This window comes from Pseudorca crassidens, chromosome 6, assembly GCF_039906515.1.
Source record: "Pseudorca crassidens isolate mPseCra1 chromosome 6, mPseCra1.hap1, whole genome shotgun sequence".
Lineage (NCBI taxonomy): Eukaryota > Metazoa > Chordata > Mammalia > Artiodactyla > Delphinidae > Pseudorca > Pseudorca crassidens.
Window position 1 is genome coordinate 83,888,123 of NC_090301.1, and position 17,372 is coordinate 83,905,494.

General features: G+C 36.2%; 1 long non-coding RNA gene across 1 annotated transcript in view; it reads right to left on the reverse strand.

The window, feature by feature from the left end:
* Positions 1–17,372, reverse strand: part of LOC137225880 (uncharacterized) — a 216,332-nt gene that overhangs the window by 104,042 nt on the left and 94,918 nt on the right. Inside the window, exon 3 of the long non-coding RNA XR_010944068.1 lies at positions 5,265–5,355. This is a non-coding gene — a long non-coding RNA (uncharacterized lncRNA). The remainder of the gene's footprint in view (positions 1–5,264; positions 5,356–17,372) is intronic.

The following is a 17,372-nucleotide window of genomic DNA, read 5'->3' on the forward strand; positions in this document are numbered from 1 at the left end:
AAAATAAAATTAGACAATATGTATGAATCACATATGAAGTTACAATAAATCTAGAGAAACTGAAACAAATATGTTATAAAATATACAAAATAAACAAAATAGAGGGGTCACATACATACAGTCAATTGTTATATGATGAAGGTAGTATTGCAATCTAGGGAGAGAAAATCTTCAATCAATAGTGTTGGGTCAATTGTATATTCAAGTAGAAAAAAAAAGAAAAGAAATTTGTCCTATACTTCACAGCATAGTCAAAGACCAACTTCAGGTGGATCAAATCTAAAATTGAAAGGTAATTCACTAAAGATAACATAAGAGAAGGCCTTCATGAACTTGAGGCAGGGAAAGATTTGTTAAGCAGAACAAAAAAACACTAACCATAAAGGAAAAGATTTGCAATTTGGATCATATTAAAATGTAAAACTTCTGTTCATTATAAGACAACATTAAGAGTGTAAAAGACAACTCATAAGAGTGGGAGAGGAACTTTGCAATGCATGTATACAGCAGTGGACTCTTTCCAAGAGTATATAAAGGACTCTTACAAATTAGCATTAAAAGGACAGACAGCCCAATAGAAAATTTGTCAAAAGACTTGAATACTACTTTACCAAACTACAAATTATAACTACAAATTAGTTCTTTCACTTTGTAAAAATATTTCAGAGTACCTATTAAAGTGAGCATACACATAATCCTGTAACTCAGCAATGTGCACGTACTTACACCAAACTATACACAGAAGAATATTCATAGCAGCTTTGTTCATTACACATAAAAAGAGGAAACAATCCAAATGCCCATCAACTTACAAGTATGCAAGTAACCTACAGTGTATTTATATACTAAAATATCATAGAGCCAAAAAAGTTTTTTAAAATTACTGTCACAAAAACAGACATAATATCAAGCAAAAGAAGGAAGACACTAAAAATTACACACTCTATGATTACAGTTTTTAAGGTTAAAAAATGTATATAAATAAACAATAAAATATATATAAAAGGAACAGGCATATTTTTCAAACTGAAAGTCTGTGGGAACTCTGTGTTAAGCAAGTATATATATTGGCACCATTTTTTCAACAGCATTAGTTTTTAATAGGTATGTACATTGTTTTTTTAGACACAATGCTTTTGCATACGTAATAGGCTACAATATGGTATAAGCATAACTTTTATATGCACTGGGAAGCCAAAAATTCATATGAATATCACTTTATTGTGATATTCCCTTTATTGTGGTCTGGAACCTGCAATATCTTTCTGTAAGTGATTCGAAACTAGAGGATGTGGATTTGAGGCAGGACTCCTCTGCTTAATCATGATAAAATATAACAGGTCACCTAACAATTCACCATCAATTTTCTCATCTGTAAATGTAAATTAAAACACCTTCCTCAATCAAAATCATGTGGATAGTAGTATAGTCTTTGCTTGACATCTATGGGAGATTGGTTCTAGGACCTCCTAGGATACCAAAATCTGAGGAATCTCAAGTCTCTTATATAAAATGGTATAGTACAATGGGTTCCACATCTGTGGATATGGAAGACAAACTGCATTTGAAGGTGACTTAGAAAATGTTATAAGTTTAAAAGTGTTACAACTTGAACAAATGCAGTTTAAGAGAGGTATTTCACGTTATCAAAACATTATAATGCTGTGTTTGAGAATACTTAAAAAAGTAAGAAGAATGTCAAGTATTCTGGAAAGGATATTTAGGAGGTAAAATGGAGAAGGTGTAATTGACCAATCTTTTGAGCATTTCAATCCAGTTTATACTGTTGAGCATAGGGCATTTCACTTGGAGGACCATTTCATAGTTCTGCTACACCCATTTTTTCCTAAAACAGAGAACACTGTACACAATTCGGTTCCCTTGCCTCCTGACTCTTCTTATACATGTCCCAGAGAATTGCTGTCTGCCCAGATGCCCCACCTTCTAACTCAATATTGTCCGTACCGTTTCCCTCACCCCCCTCCTCCCTTCACGGCAATTATGAAATCTTTTTCCTACCCCCTAATCTTTCACAAGTCATCCACTTCTTTGCCTCCATCTTATCACTACCTAATTTAGACTGCCATCATCTCTCTTCTATTTTTATACAATAAACTCTTGACTGATGTTCCAGCATCTAGGAAAGTCTCCATACTGTCGCCAAAGTCAACTGGCAAAAACACAGATCTGATCCTTGCCATATAAAAATTCTTCCATTGGCTGGGAAATGTCCTAAGGGGAAATACACATTCTGGAACATAACATAATTATTTTTTAGTATTAGACCCGTGTTGTCTACTTTTAGATCTGATTCTCACAATCCTGCTAGTCCATTTATTTGCCCTTTGACAAGAATTTTTTCTCAGACACACTAAATCACATATATTCTTGGATAAAACAATGATATTTCAATTAGGAGCTTTGTTATATGTTTCCTCTGCCCAGACCCCTTCCTACTGCCCTCCATTCTCTCCTTTATCCCTTCAAAAACTTTGATGCGTTCTCAGATTAGACATCACAACCAGGAAGCCCCCAGGCAAAGCTGAGTATGGAGACTCTCTTATGTGCTCTCATAGCAACTAAACCTCTCATCAAACTGTCTCAGCATTGAGATTTAAGGACCAGAATCACATCCCACTCATTATATCTGCAGTATCTGTGAGAGTGCCAAGTATTTAGTAGGCATTTGATGACAATGTCTTGAATAAATAAATGACAAAATAGGTATCAAATTTGCTTTGCAGAGTCTGTTTGAAATCCTGCCACTTTTCACTCCACAGATAGGGATAGTGGGCTTTCAGCAGGGTGGAAATGTAATGGGAAGGAAAACTCGGAACTCACCAGAGAGGAACGATAGCATGGGAGAAATCATAGGAAAGGTGGGAGAGGGGATGTCTGTGAATGGTTGGATGAGAAATCTAACCTTCTTAGGCACTCAAAGTAAAACAAAGTCCTATGCCCTTACTAAACTGCATAGAGTTGTGAATGTTTTTGAAAATAAGCTGAGTAGAATTTCAGAAAGGAGACATTAATATAAGGCTTCCAAGAATAAGGAGTGGGATGTGGAGATTGGGAGTTTTTGAGATTATTGTGTAACTATCAGGAAGGTGAATTACAATCACACTGAAACCCAAGTAGAAAGACTTGATGTGTCTGTAGTCACCACAAAGGAGGTAAAAGACACTAAAAAGTCCAGAAACTTAGCAGCACATGGATAAAAAATAAGTCAAAGAGGAGTTAGCTAGTTTACTGTGTTAAGGTTAAATATTGATTTTTTAATTAAAATTTTATTTTTAAATATTTTTAAAGTTCTTTTTATGTTGTAATTATAAGGTGAATACATGACTATATTCTTTCATGTGAGAAATTATTTGCAGGATAAAACATGTTGCACCAATCAGGATTAAATTTGTTGCGATAACAAATTATTCTAACATTTCAGTGGCTTCTATATTGAATGTTGATTTATGCTACAGGTCTATTGTGGATCAGTGGGGAATCTGTATCATTCCTATTTACACAGGTACCCAGACTACAAATACTCTGTCTTGACATGACCTTCCACGGTCATCATGTCAGACAGAAATCATGTACTGGTTCTTGGTTTTCCCAAGAAATGACCAATGTCACTGCCACTCATATTTCACTGGCTAGAGCCAATCATGTGGTCACATCTGACTTCAAAAGTCATGGAGAAGTGAGATCTTACCAAACGCCTGCACAGAGAATCAACTAGAATATTTTTTAACAATTCTAGTAATAGCTTTGAATGGGTCACTGCAAGTCGAATAGTGAAAACTCTTATTCTGGGTCCTCTAATCTACTCCAGGAAGGTAGTACAGAGCAGCAAATTCAGTCTCTGAGAAGTGGAATGAGAGGCTGATGTGAAATAACCAGCAATTGGCAGAACTACAGCTGGATTTCAGTTTCTGACTCTTCCTTTCATATTGTTTAATTGTACAACCTACTGCTTCCACTTTCACATATTTAAAAAGGGATCTGTGAATTCCATATTCTTATGGCAGTCTGTAATATGCTGTCCTTTATTTTGTTTTCCCTAGTACTCCTCTCATCCTCGAACCATCAGAAAAAAGGCATGGATTAAAGGCTACCTTGTATATCAAGCCACCTTGATTTCATAGGTATATAATTATCATTACATTTAAGAGAATTTTGGTGATCTTTAGTGAATTTTTTGCTGTCTTTTTTTTTTTTTTTTTTTTTGCGGTACGCGGGCCTCTTACTGTTGTGGCCTCTCCCGTTGCGGAGCACAGGCTCCGGACGCGCAGGCTCAGCGGCCATGGCTCACGGGCCCAGCCGCTCCGCGGCATGTGGGATCTTCCCGGACCGGGGCACGAACCTGCGTCCGCTGCATCGGCAGGCGGACTCTCAACCACTGCGCCACCAGGGAAGCCCTTTTGCTGTCTTTTTAAAAATCAGTATTAAAGAAAACAGCATCTTCTTGCCTTGGAAACAAATCCCCTCAAACTGTTTAGTTGAGATGGACCAAACTCATGACAAGTAAACACTTTTCTAAAAAAGTGACTCATAAGAACAATCAAATAAATCATGTTTGACTCATATTTTGCTTTATCGAGGGAGTGGAACTGTAGCATCAACCCAAGACTGTTACTATGAACCCTCAGTCTGAAATGGCAACACAGTCATCTGCTTGAACCCTGACTCAGGAGCAACTACTCTCAGGATTCTCTCTAACTTTATAATTTCAGGAGTAAAAGGTAGGATTATGCAACCTGAAAAAATATCACTCTACATTTAGAAAATAATGCCACATACTGGGAATATCCACACTTGCTATACCCTCTTTTATTCCAAAAAGCTTGTAAGAGATTTAAGTGTCATACTTAATCAATCACAATTTGCTAATGATATCAAAGTGGCAGATTCAAGTGCACTTTAGATCATTTGAAAAGCCTCTTATTTTTCATGTACTCCTTTTGTCTGGTGTAGAATAACCTTTAAAACTCTGTCTCAACCCTCTCTTCAGTGAAAAAACAGAGACTAATCACAGATGGGAAGTGATTGCTGTTCACCAAACTTGAAATAAAATGCAGGTCTAAAGCTTCATATGCAGGAAAGATGGAGTCCTCTTATCTCACAGTGAATGTGATTGCTGCCTCTCTCCCCACCCTCTGACATCTATTACCATATTAAAGACATCTTTACACAGAGGGGAAGGAACTGTAGATTTAAATTTGATACTCAGTTCTACTAAATATTTCTTTAATTTTTGTTTGTTTTACCTGATTAAACAGGTCTCCATCATCTCTTCTTTCTTCCAACTCAGCTTCTCTAAATTTCCTTAGAAATTCCTGGCATCGGTATGACAGCTACCTGAAAATAATTTAAATTCCAGCATTGTTTATGAAAAGAAAATCTTGTTTAATTGCCAGTTGCTGAATTTCTTGCCACTTTTCAGAAACACATATTTCCAGATCTTTCTCTCTACTCACTCTCCATATCAGAGCTTGCACATAGGTTTCCTCTGGGTTATTTTATGGCTACCAACCTTTTATTTGGTCTGGTGTGTGTGTGTGTGTGTGTGTCTGTCTGTGTGTCTGTGTGTCTGTGTGTCTGTGTGTCTGTGTGTCTGTGTGTGTGTGTGTGTTATTCCAAACATAAGACTTTGTTCTTTATCCATTTGGGATGTTGCATTTTAACATTTAGAATAGAATGTGCTTGCAAACATCTTTGAGGACCCTTGGGGGCATGATGAAAGGATGGACCATCAGCCTTTCAGAGACTTGGTGGTGTGGGGAAAGGACAGGTACACCTTATTTAGTAACAAACCAGGGACAGAGAAGTTAAAGATTGGTTTTAAATACAGTTTATGAGCAAGTCCTAAAGCAACAGTCACAAGGAATGAAGGTACTAATTGCTGTAAATTTGCCTCTCGTATGGGCGACTCTATGTTAATACTGCAGAAGGAGCACATTCTTATTAATGTACAGAATGACGCTAATGATTCTCCCGAGGAACTGGGGATGGCAGCTAGCTGAGAAACATCATAAAGTAAGATTGCAACTAACCAGCATTTACCTAATATAAACGAGACAGGTGTGGTTCCCCACTCCTGTCATCAAGGGATGATCTGAAATAGCACATCATAGCAAATCAACTTCTTAACAGAGCTGGCTATCTAGTTTGTGGGGTCCTATGTCAAACAAAAATGGGGTCACTACCTTAAGAAGCAGGAAAAAAGTACATTTAAAGGTACGAAAACACAAAGATTTTTCTTTTAAAAATATTTTAGTACTTATACAATAACAGTATGCAATACACGAGTAACAAGAAACTTACAAATTGCAAAAAATATATTATTTTGGTATAATTATATATAATACAATAATAATAATACTTTATTAATGTGATATCTTGATTGATGGTAAGATTTTTCTGGCTTTTCTGAATATTCATAATTTGGCCATCAGAATTTATACATTTAACGACTCATTTTCAGTCAACATAATTTAAGGTAACAGTCACTCTTGGCAATGCAAGAGAGCAAATAATTTTTAATTTTAAAAAGCATCTTTCTTCTGATGCAGCTGTTACTAGAACTTTTCAGAATATTTTATAGACTGTGAAAACGCTACATTTCTGATAAATTATTTTGAAATAAAATTTTTAGTATATCTAGAGCTGATAATTCTTGAGGATCAGTTTTTCTAGAGATAGTTAACTCTTCATGTTAATCAGTTTGGTATGCTGTTATAACTTTAATATATAAATATAATTATAAATTTATGCAAGAGCATTTTAAAGTTTCTTCTCACATTTCCTGTAACTATTGGTGATTATACAAGACACAACAGTGGCTTCATGACTTGTAGAGCATTTAAAAATTCAAAACACCAGTTTATATATTTTATAGCTGTAGCTTCAATTACAAGGAAACAACTACTTTTAAAATTGCCTTTTTTATTTATAACTGATTGACCCAAAATATCATATGAAAATGGTGGGTTTTTTTCTGTAAATGCAGCTGTTTTAAATTTAATTTCTATTGTCTGTGGATATGTGCTTTGAAATGTTGCAGCAGGTTTTAAAGCCAGGGATTTTCAAACTCTTTGAAAAATTCTAGTATCCCTCTGATATCCTTGACTGCAGCATCCAAGTATACACTTTTATTTTCCAGTAATGCACGGACAATGTTTAATGCCCCAGCACCGACTTTGCCAGCACTCCTGTGTGCTCAGGCCACATCTCTGATATCTGTGAGATGCCGCAGGCACAGGCTCATGGTCTTGGCGCTGCCCCATTGGCAGCCTTCCTTGATCAAGGAACCATGGCACCTGCCACCATTTCTGCTGCTATCGCTGTGGTGCCCACCCTCGCCTCTGCCAATCCCGGCCTGGGTTCCCACCTGGCCTCCCACGTGGGGCACCGGGGAGCCTGAATAGACCTGGGTTTGCACATGCACCCCGGGTTCAAGCTTTATCTCGTCGGATTGAAACATCAGGCATTCAGTTGCCCAAGTGTGCAGTCCAAATATTCCTTTTGATTCTTTTACTTATCCTCTGTACCAGTATCCAAGCTTTCTTATTTCCCAAGCAGCATTTGACACAATTGAGCACGTGTGTTTTATCAATACCCTTCCTCACTTGCTTTTAAGACACCACACTCAGTTTTTCCCTCTCACTTACTGGTCACTCCTTAGTCTGCATTGTTGTTCCCTCTTCTTCTAATCTCTTAATGTTGGAGTTTCCCACAGCTCAGTCTTCAGCCTGCTTCACTTTGCTTCTCTATCTGCACCCACTCTTCTGGTTATCTCATCAAGTTTCATGGCTTTAAATATTATCTCTATGCTGATGACCATCACATTATGTCTCTCATCCAGGTGTCTTTCCAAAGTCCAGGTGCATATATCCATCTCTGCTTGGGTGTTCAGTAGACATCCCAAACTTGACATATCCAAAACTAAATTTCTGACCTCTCCCAATGCCCACTCCACCCTCAGCTTTCCTATTTCACTTATTTGTAACTCCATTTTCCCTGCTGCCAGGTCAAAGAAAAGTATCTTCCTCACACTTAATATCCAATCCTTCAGGAAATCCTATTAGCTCAAAATTTAAAATAAATCCAGTTTCTGACCACTTCTCACTGCTACAACCCTAGACATAGTCGCAACATCTTGCCAAAATTCCTGCCACAGTCTCTTAACAAGTCTCCCTGTTAATTCTGGTCCTCTACAGTCTAGTCTCCATGAACTAGTCTGTATAAAATATGTAAACATGGAGGTCTAATCATAACATCCCCTACTCAAAGCCCTTAAGTGTCTTCCCTTCTTACTCAGGGTAAAGCTGATGTATTTACAATAGTCTGCCAGCTCAAAATGATCTGGGTTTTATTACTACTCTGACATCTGTGGTCCTCATGTCTCTCTAACTGGTGAGGTGTGCTTCTCCTGCCTTAGGGCCTTTGTTCCATCTACCTCTCTGTTGTTCCACTAGTTCTCACAAGGTTCACTCTCTCACCTTCTTCAAATCTTCTTCAAGCCACCTGTCCTTCTGGGCACCAGGTTTTCATTTAGTCTAATCTTCCATCTGGGTACCACAAGCTCCCCATCTACATTTCCAATATCTGCAGTAATGGCAAAGATCAATTCTCCTCCTTTAATGACTTTGGGAAATACAGAAGTAGCATCTTTTGGAAAGTAGACTCTTCAAGTTCAGAGACAGCAAATATCACTTTTTCAACAGTCTGCCGGTGAACCTCTACCAATTTCCTTAGTTAAAAATGCTATATGTGTTGCATCCTCTATGGAATAACCTCATTTTGCAGAATTGATGACACAGGTGTATGTTTCTGTAGCAACTGTACAGGGAACTCTCAGCTGCTGTGAGATAGTGGCCATTGTATTTAGGTCCCACTATGTGAATGATGAATGGGTCAGCTAGATCAAATCTTTTTGTCAGTTTTGCTTCACCTGCCCAGCAACCTTTAAGTTTCTGGAGATCCTCCTTCAAAATCAGGCCCTCTAGGTGTAAAGATACTATCTGACACAGGATTCTTATCTGTGAGATGTTCATTGCTAGTATTCACAATAGCTGTACAGGTCAGTAACACATCTCCTTTCCAAAGAATCACTTTCCATTGACATCCTTATTATAAAGAAAAGGTGTCTGCCTGAAATGTTTCAGCTGCAGTATTAGAAGGGTTTAATTCATCTTCACACAAGTTGCCCCAGCTTGGTAGTGTATCTACCTCCACAAACTGGGAGGGTTCACCCAAGGGATTCATGGAATGAGAACTTTAGCCTGTCTTTTCCCAAATTCCTCAGCAATTCAGTATTCACTGGAGGCTTTAGGCAGTCCCATTCAGGTGACAGGCAAAGTGGGTTAAGCTCCTCATGGAAAGTGCCCCAGTGTATCCAAGTCCCTATTACATGATAGAAGGTCAATAATTATAATAATTACAAATTATTTTTCTTCTCATTAACCATTTGGTTGTAATTTTCACACTTTATTATAATTGCCTACTCACTTGTCAGAAGCCTTCCACTAAACTCTAAGTTTCTTGAGGGCAAGAAATATGATGAATTCACATGCATTCCCCTAGAATTTGCAAATGAATGGGTTGATTAAATGAAGCCCATATAACTTAGTTGCAGGATTCTACATTACTGGAAAATTTCAAGTATTGACTGGATAATGATTTAGGAAGTTATTATAAATGAAATTAGATCAAATGCTCAATAACTATACACCCCTATGCCTTACATCTGTAAATAGTAACAGCGCTATGTATCAAAATACATTTTATAGCAATGACACTGACGCATTGCAAGAGGCTCAGTTATCAAAAGTGATGTATTATTTTCAGAATACTAGACTTATTAAGGCAGAAAAATAGACTAATATATTTTATGAAATCTGTCAACAGTGGTTGAAATAAAAATGTTTTCTCTTAACATTGTGTAAATATTAATTTATCACATTATTTTCTCCAACTATCTTACTGTACCTCACGTTATTATATAAAGAGAGAAATTGAAGATTGTAAATTAATTTAGGAGATATAATCTTGTGGGCACATTTGTATATAAAATCATAAAGCAGTAAAAAAATCTGTAAAAACTTTTTATAGAAACAAAAGTTTATACATAATTATCAATTTAATTTTTAAGAAGAAAAAGGTCATAATTTTTAGAGAGCAATTTATCAATTTCCTATTTTGCAAGAGATTTCTTAATTTTATCTTTAAACAATTTTTAAATTTAGGTTATAAAGTATGTCTCATTCCCCAATGATAAAGCTTTAGATTATATAAGACAAAATATTTTGTGGTGTTAGAACAAATCCAAATCAATATGGGGGTGGAAATATCTTCCACTTTTGTAATTTTTCTATTAATTATGTAGAGTAGTGCTGTCCAATTGGAATGCAGTTGGTAAGATGATGTTCTATGTTATCCATGTACAATGCAGAAATGTCTGTAATGATGGAAGGTAATGGAAGTGTTCTTTGTGGTCAGGTATAGTAGCCACTAGCCACAAAAGGCTATTTAGTACTTGAAATGCTGCTTGTGCAATTGAGAAACTGAGTTTTTCAATTTTATTTAATTTTAATTTAATTTAAATTAAATTAAATGTGGTGCTAGTGGCTACCATATTGGACCGTACAGTTCTAGAGAAAGGTTCCCTTATGTTCTGAATTGGGGCACAAATTAATAGACATTTCTAATATTTCTCTGTATCACATGTAAGAATACATAAGCTGGTAAGTTTTCTCACATGTTGATCATGGTGCAAGAGAAAAACTGTTTCTAAGTTGCCAGTTTTATAAATCTAAATTTCTTTGGAAAGAACCAGTGATGGAATTTACTCTAGATCCATGAAAATTAGCCTGCTTGCATTACGACTCTTCATTATTTTGGCATGCAAAGTGTGACATGATGTAAACCTACATCATCAGACATGTTCATATATTTATATTATGTCATGAGATTCATTTATTTACCTAAGAGAAACAGCTATTTCAAAAATGCAGCTAATCACTAAAGCACTCTGTTGGCATCCATTCTATTATTGCCAAAGGGCCACGTTCTATAATTTCATCAGACACACAAATGATAAAAACAAAAATGTGTTAGGAAAGGAGAATATGACAGAAAATTGATGTTTCTTTTTTTAAAAAAAGCATGAACTACAACCTAGTTTATGCTACAACTTGTTCTAGCAATACAAGTATTGCTAGAACTTTTGTTTTCACAGGTGGGAAAAATGTTTACTAGATGTTTTCTAACATTATTATTGAAATTGAACTAGACAATATTTAAGTTTTGAAAATATGTGCATATTATCTCATTAACTTCTTAAAGCATGTGTCATTAAGTGAATATCATTTATAAAGTTAATTTACAAATATTACAGTAAAATATATTATTATCAACAAAATAGAATAGCAGCTATTTTACTGTTATTTTATAATTTTTATCTTTGACATTTGTCATAATCTTAGATGTTCACATAAGTAAACCTAATACCCAAGAGTCTGGGCATTTACTTTTAGGTGTTTTGTCTTTAGACAGAACAGACAGCCTCTGTGACCCTAGATATCAACTTCAAGTCCCAAACAGACATACTTTCCATGGAAGTATATAATTTGAACAAAACCAGTAACATAATTTACCACGTAAAATGCATTCTCCAGTGAAAGTGAAATTACTTTTAAATATTGTATTTTAAAAGACAAAATATGAAGTAACCAGAGTAAATCCAAATAATGCATATGGTTATTTAACTTTTTTATTAATACCTAACTGTTCTAAACACTTTCTTTTAACATGATTTCTACCCTGCCTATCTTGAAAAATTATTTGATGTAATTTAAAATAAAATATACATATAATACAGTGGTAAAACTGGAAAAAGAAAATGTGAAATGACAAGATGTTGGGGAAATTGAATATTCCAAGAGGTTAGGCTAATACAGTTACTGTAACTGGACATTAAATTTAGCTCAAAGCTTTCTGGAAGGAAAAACATTTTCAAAAAATTGAAAAGAAAACCCAAAATGTCACAAACCTACAGTATTATAGATGGTTATGGTATTGTAATGAAAGAGGATGACTAATTTGACATTTATAATATTGTCCTTGATATTAAGTATACACTAGTCTGTGACAATAGAAACCTTGTTTTTCTCAAAACTGAACTCTGAAAGTAATTTATGAATGATCTTTCTGTGGGTGATACTGAACATGATGGAAAATTCCCTCAATAGTGGTTTTGCAAAAGATGCAAGGACGTACTTCATGTGACCATTTGATTTGGATGTTTTATTCTAGGCAAGTAGACCAATGATGTCCAGGTATATGGATTTCTGGTTCCAAACTGATTTTTGATAAAGCTGAGAAATTTAAAAAGAAATGATTAGTTAGCAAGTGTCTCAGCCATCCTTTTTCAAATATATATTCTGCAAGCTATACTTGCAACAGAAACATTACAGTAGTCCAAGACTGAACTGTAGTAAAATGTCTGGATACAAAGGTATTGTGCACAAGCAGTAGCCTCAGTCTTTGTGGACACCGTGTCATAGTCACAGTATTTACTCTATATCATGAAATTATAGTCTATTCAAAAATTTCCTACATATGTGCTGCAGTAGATTGTAAAATTTACTCAAGACTGACCCAAATATTTCAGGTGGTAGTACTGGATCTGCTAGATTATCTGAATAAATTCTCATTTGGCAATGAGATATTTTTATACCATAGAGCACAGACTAAATTAATTTGGCCAGAAAAAATTGAGAGCAGGTATGGTTATCCACTTTGACCATTAAATTAATTATTACTGCTCACTGGAATATCTGACATTTGCATGGCTTTATAAGGATTGAATTAATACGTATTCCCAGAACAGAAATTTGAATGACTTACAGTATATGGTGATTATGAATCAAATATTACTCTATTTAACTTTTATTTTCTCCTTGTTATTTAACAATTCATATAGAATTTTTAATAAAAAGATAAAAATCTTCTTGTATAGTATAAATGACTATAAACTTCAGGTGAGCTTGGCAGCAAAAGCTGTTTCTTGCATTTATTCATTTTCCCTCATTTCTCAAAGGCTATGCTTTAACATGGCCTTAAAGCTTACTCATCCGCATTTTTGTTTACCTTAATATGAAATATATATTTGAATTTCTGACTCTTTTGCAAAGGGGTAATATTCAACTTCATGAAACTTCCATAAATTTACATTTAGGTGTTTATTCCTCTGTGCCTCAATATCAATGGATATGTACCTCTACTATATAACAATTATCACTCTGCAATTTACTTATTTTTTCATAACTTTCTCTTTCAACCTTATCTGTGAATTAGCACCAACTGGCAATCTTCAAAAAATACTGGTGCCTGCAAAATGGCTATTAACCTAAACACAACCAAAAACAACTGTTGGCTAGGATGTGGAGAAAAGGGAACACTTGTGCACTGTTGGTAGGAATGTAAATTGGTATAGCCACTGTGGAAAACAGTATGGAGATTCACCAAAAAGGTAAAAATAAAACATATGACCTAGCAATTCCACTCTTGGGTATTTATCCAAGAAAACCAAAACACTAATTAGAAAAGATATGTGCACCCCATATGTTCATTGCAGCATTATTTATAATAGCCAAGATATGGAAGCAATCTAAATGCCCATCAATAGATAAATGGATAAAGAAGATGTGGTGTATATATATGAAATATTACTCAGCCATAAAAAGAATGAAATCGTACCATTTGCAACAACATGAATGGACCTAGAGGGTATTCTGCTAAGAGAAATAAGTCAGAGACAGAAGGTCAAATACCGTATGATTTCACTCATATATGGAATCTAAAAAAGAGAACAAAAGAACATACATAACAAAAGAGAAACAGTTATAGATACATAGAGAACAATCAGGGAGGGTAGGGGAGTGGAAGGAAGAAAGAAATAGGTGAGGGAGATTAAGGGGTATAAACTTCCAGTTGTAAAATAAATGAGTCACAAGTATGAAGGGTACATTGTGGGGAATATAGTCAATAATAGTGTAATATCTTTGTATGGTGACATACCATAACTAGACATTGTGGAGATCATTTTGAAATGTATAGAAATATCAAATCACTATATTGTGTAACAGGAATTAACATAGTGTCATAGGTCAATTATACTTCAAAAACAAACAGAAAAACAAAAAGTCTCATAGAAAAAGAGAACAGATCTGTGGTTACCAGAGGTGGGGGGTAGGGGAAGGGGAATTGGATGAAGGCAGTCAAAAAAAGGTACAAGTTTCCAGTTACAAGGTAAGTAATAGGGATGTAATGTTCCACATGATAAATGTAATTAACACTGCTCTATGTTATATATGAAAGTCATCAAGAGAGTAAATTCTAAGAGGTCTCATTGCAAGGAAAAATTATTTTTCTTTTTCTTTAATTTTGTATCTATATGATGATGAAGATTCAATAAACTTGTAATAATCGTTTCATGATGTATCTAAGTCAAGTCACTATGCTGTACGCCTTAAACTTATACAGTACTGTATGTCAATTATAACTCAATAAAACTGGAAGAGGGCTTCCCTGGTGGTGCAGTGGTTGGGAGTCCGCCTGCCGATGCAAGGGACGCGGGTTCGTGCCCCGGTCCGGGAGGATCCCACATGCGGCGGAGAGGCTGGGCCCGTGAGCCATGGCCGCTGGGCCTGCGCGTCTGGAGCCTGTGCTCTGCAGCGGGAGAGGCTGCGGCAGTGAGAGGTCTGCGTAACGCAAAGAAGAAGAAAAAAAAAAAAAAACTGGAAGAAAAATATACTGATGCCTAGACTCCCTTCTAAACCAAGATTCTGATTTAATTGTTCTGGGGTCGTATCTGAGCATCACTAGTTTACAAAACTTTCCCAGTGATTCTTACACAGTCAAGTTGAGAATTACTGCTCTCAACTGTAAGATTCTTGAGGGTAGGAGCCACGGCTTATGCATCCTCGCATTTCCCTAATATAGTGCCTGTCATACATATTTAATTTCAATACACATGTTACTGTTTATTATCCAATAATAAAAACCCAGTTATGTAGTTAACTTCATAAAGGTATTCCAAGTCTTTTTAAAGAGCCAATTTTTCTTTTTTTTCTTTTTTTGCTACTATCAAGGTTTTCCTCTCAGCAATTTTGATCCTATTAGTAATGAAATTTTTCATTTTTTTCATGGACAAAACAGAAAACAAGAAAAATATGATGTCATGTTGCCTATAATAAAAAAAACTAAATACTGTGGTTAATTTCTCACATTAAAAAATAATCTGGCCTCTCCCTTTTTAATATGATCTCTCTTAACTCCTCATTCCTTCAGTATTTACTTTACAATTAAATAAATTACAGTTCCAAATGTCTTGCACATAAGATTGGCCTGCTTTAAAAATAATTTCTTCTCTGTACAAGCATTTTAGCCGAAACCACACCTGAACATGATTCTAAATCAGTGGTTCTCTATCAGGTACATTTGGCAATGTCTGAGGATATTTTTTGGTTGTCACAACTTGGGGGAAGGGGAGTGTCACTGGCATCTAGTGGGTAGTGGCCAGGGATGCTGCTGGATATCCCACAATGCACAGGACAGCCCTCACAACAAAGCATCATTGATCCAAAATGTCAATAGTGCTGAGGTTGACAAACAAATACAAATTAAATATAAATTAAACGTAAGTATTTTAAAATTAATACCATCTTTAATGACTTAAAAGATACAGGATTGGGGCTTCCCTGGTGGCGCAGTGGTTAAGAGTCCGCCTGCTGATGCAGGGCACACGAAAGATCCCACATGCCGCGGAGCGGCTGGGTCCGTGAGCCATGGCCGCTGAGCCTGCGCGTTCGGAGCCTGTGCTCCGCAACGGGAGAGGCCACAACAATGAGAGGCCCGCGTACCGCAAAAAAAAAAAAAAAAAAAAAGATACAGGAGTGGTAGTCCCCACTACACCACTGTTTAACTTGAGTTTTTCTCTTTACAAAATAAGTTAAAATTAGGAGAAGGAAGTTGACTACTGCAAACAAAGTAGCAGTCCCAGCTGAAAGTGCTGCACTGAATATAATATCTTTGCTAAAGCTAATTGATGCTACTGGATCACAAAGTGTGTGGCCATTGATCTGGCATATGAATTTGTTTCCAACACTGAGAAAGGAGGAAAGCAGTTCACATTTATGTGGGACAGGCAGCAGTATATATTTTCGTCTTTGCTTCACGGCTAAGCCAACTCTACACGTAGCCTACTATATCTATGTACCAGGTTAATCAGACTGGATAACAAGAAGCAGGAAATACATTGGAGTCTTTCATATGGCTCATGTACTCAGGAAGGTGGGAGAGGAGCCTTACAAAGATTAAAACTTAATGAGTTCAGTTGACTGGGTTGTGCCTGGATGTACTCTCCAAAATAAAAAACAAATGACTGTATCTTATAACTTCTACCACTAAGAAGGAAGCATAATGCTTGGTAGGTCTTTTTGGATTCCGGCAACAGCACAATCCCAGGACAGTCCCAGTAAAAGGACTCCTTTTACTCTTTTATTTGGTGACATGGAGGGCAGCCACATTTGACTTGGGTTCAGAACAGGAAAGAAGTCTTCAACAAGTCCACGTTAAAGAGCAAGCCCACTACTTGGGCCCTATAATCTAGCAGACCCTGTGGTCCTAGAAGTAACTATGATGAGAAAATCACTCTGCTGTGTTTTACCAAGTCCCAATAAGAAAATCGTAATTTAAAGAGACCCAGAATTTTTGAGAAGGAACATGCTATGTGTAAGGGAGTACTATGCACCATTCAAAAAATAGCTCCAGGTCTATACTGGGTCTCCACAGTGATTGAGACATCATGTGACCGTATAGTCAGAGCTATACATCATGAGCTGGATTCTGTCAGACCAAAAAGTGATAAGGCTTGGTGGGCTCAATCGCAATCCATCATAAGATGTAAGTGTTAGCGCCAGGATCAGGCATTAAAAAAAGGCACAAATACGCCGCATGAGCAAGTGGCCCAGGCCCCATATCAGCTCCACGGTGGCTCCAGTGCTTTTCACCCAGCTCACACCTCTGACTATATGAAGGACGACCTGTCTGACTGACTTGACAGAAGACAAAATAGTCTCAGGATGAGTTGGCTTGATGTGTTAATATAAGCTGAAAATGAATTCTTGTGGCATTACATCCCTAAACAGAGTAGTTTTGAAACAAAGTGGTGAGAAGAAATCTTCTCAATAGATAGAACTTTGGATAATTTACCTAATTATTTGTGTGAAAGCAGAAGTAGCTCAAGATAAAAATGCACATAGAATCATTAGCAGTGATGAATGTTTCGGCTAGTTGGTCAGGAGCCTAGA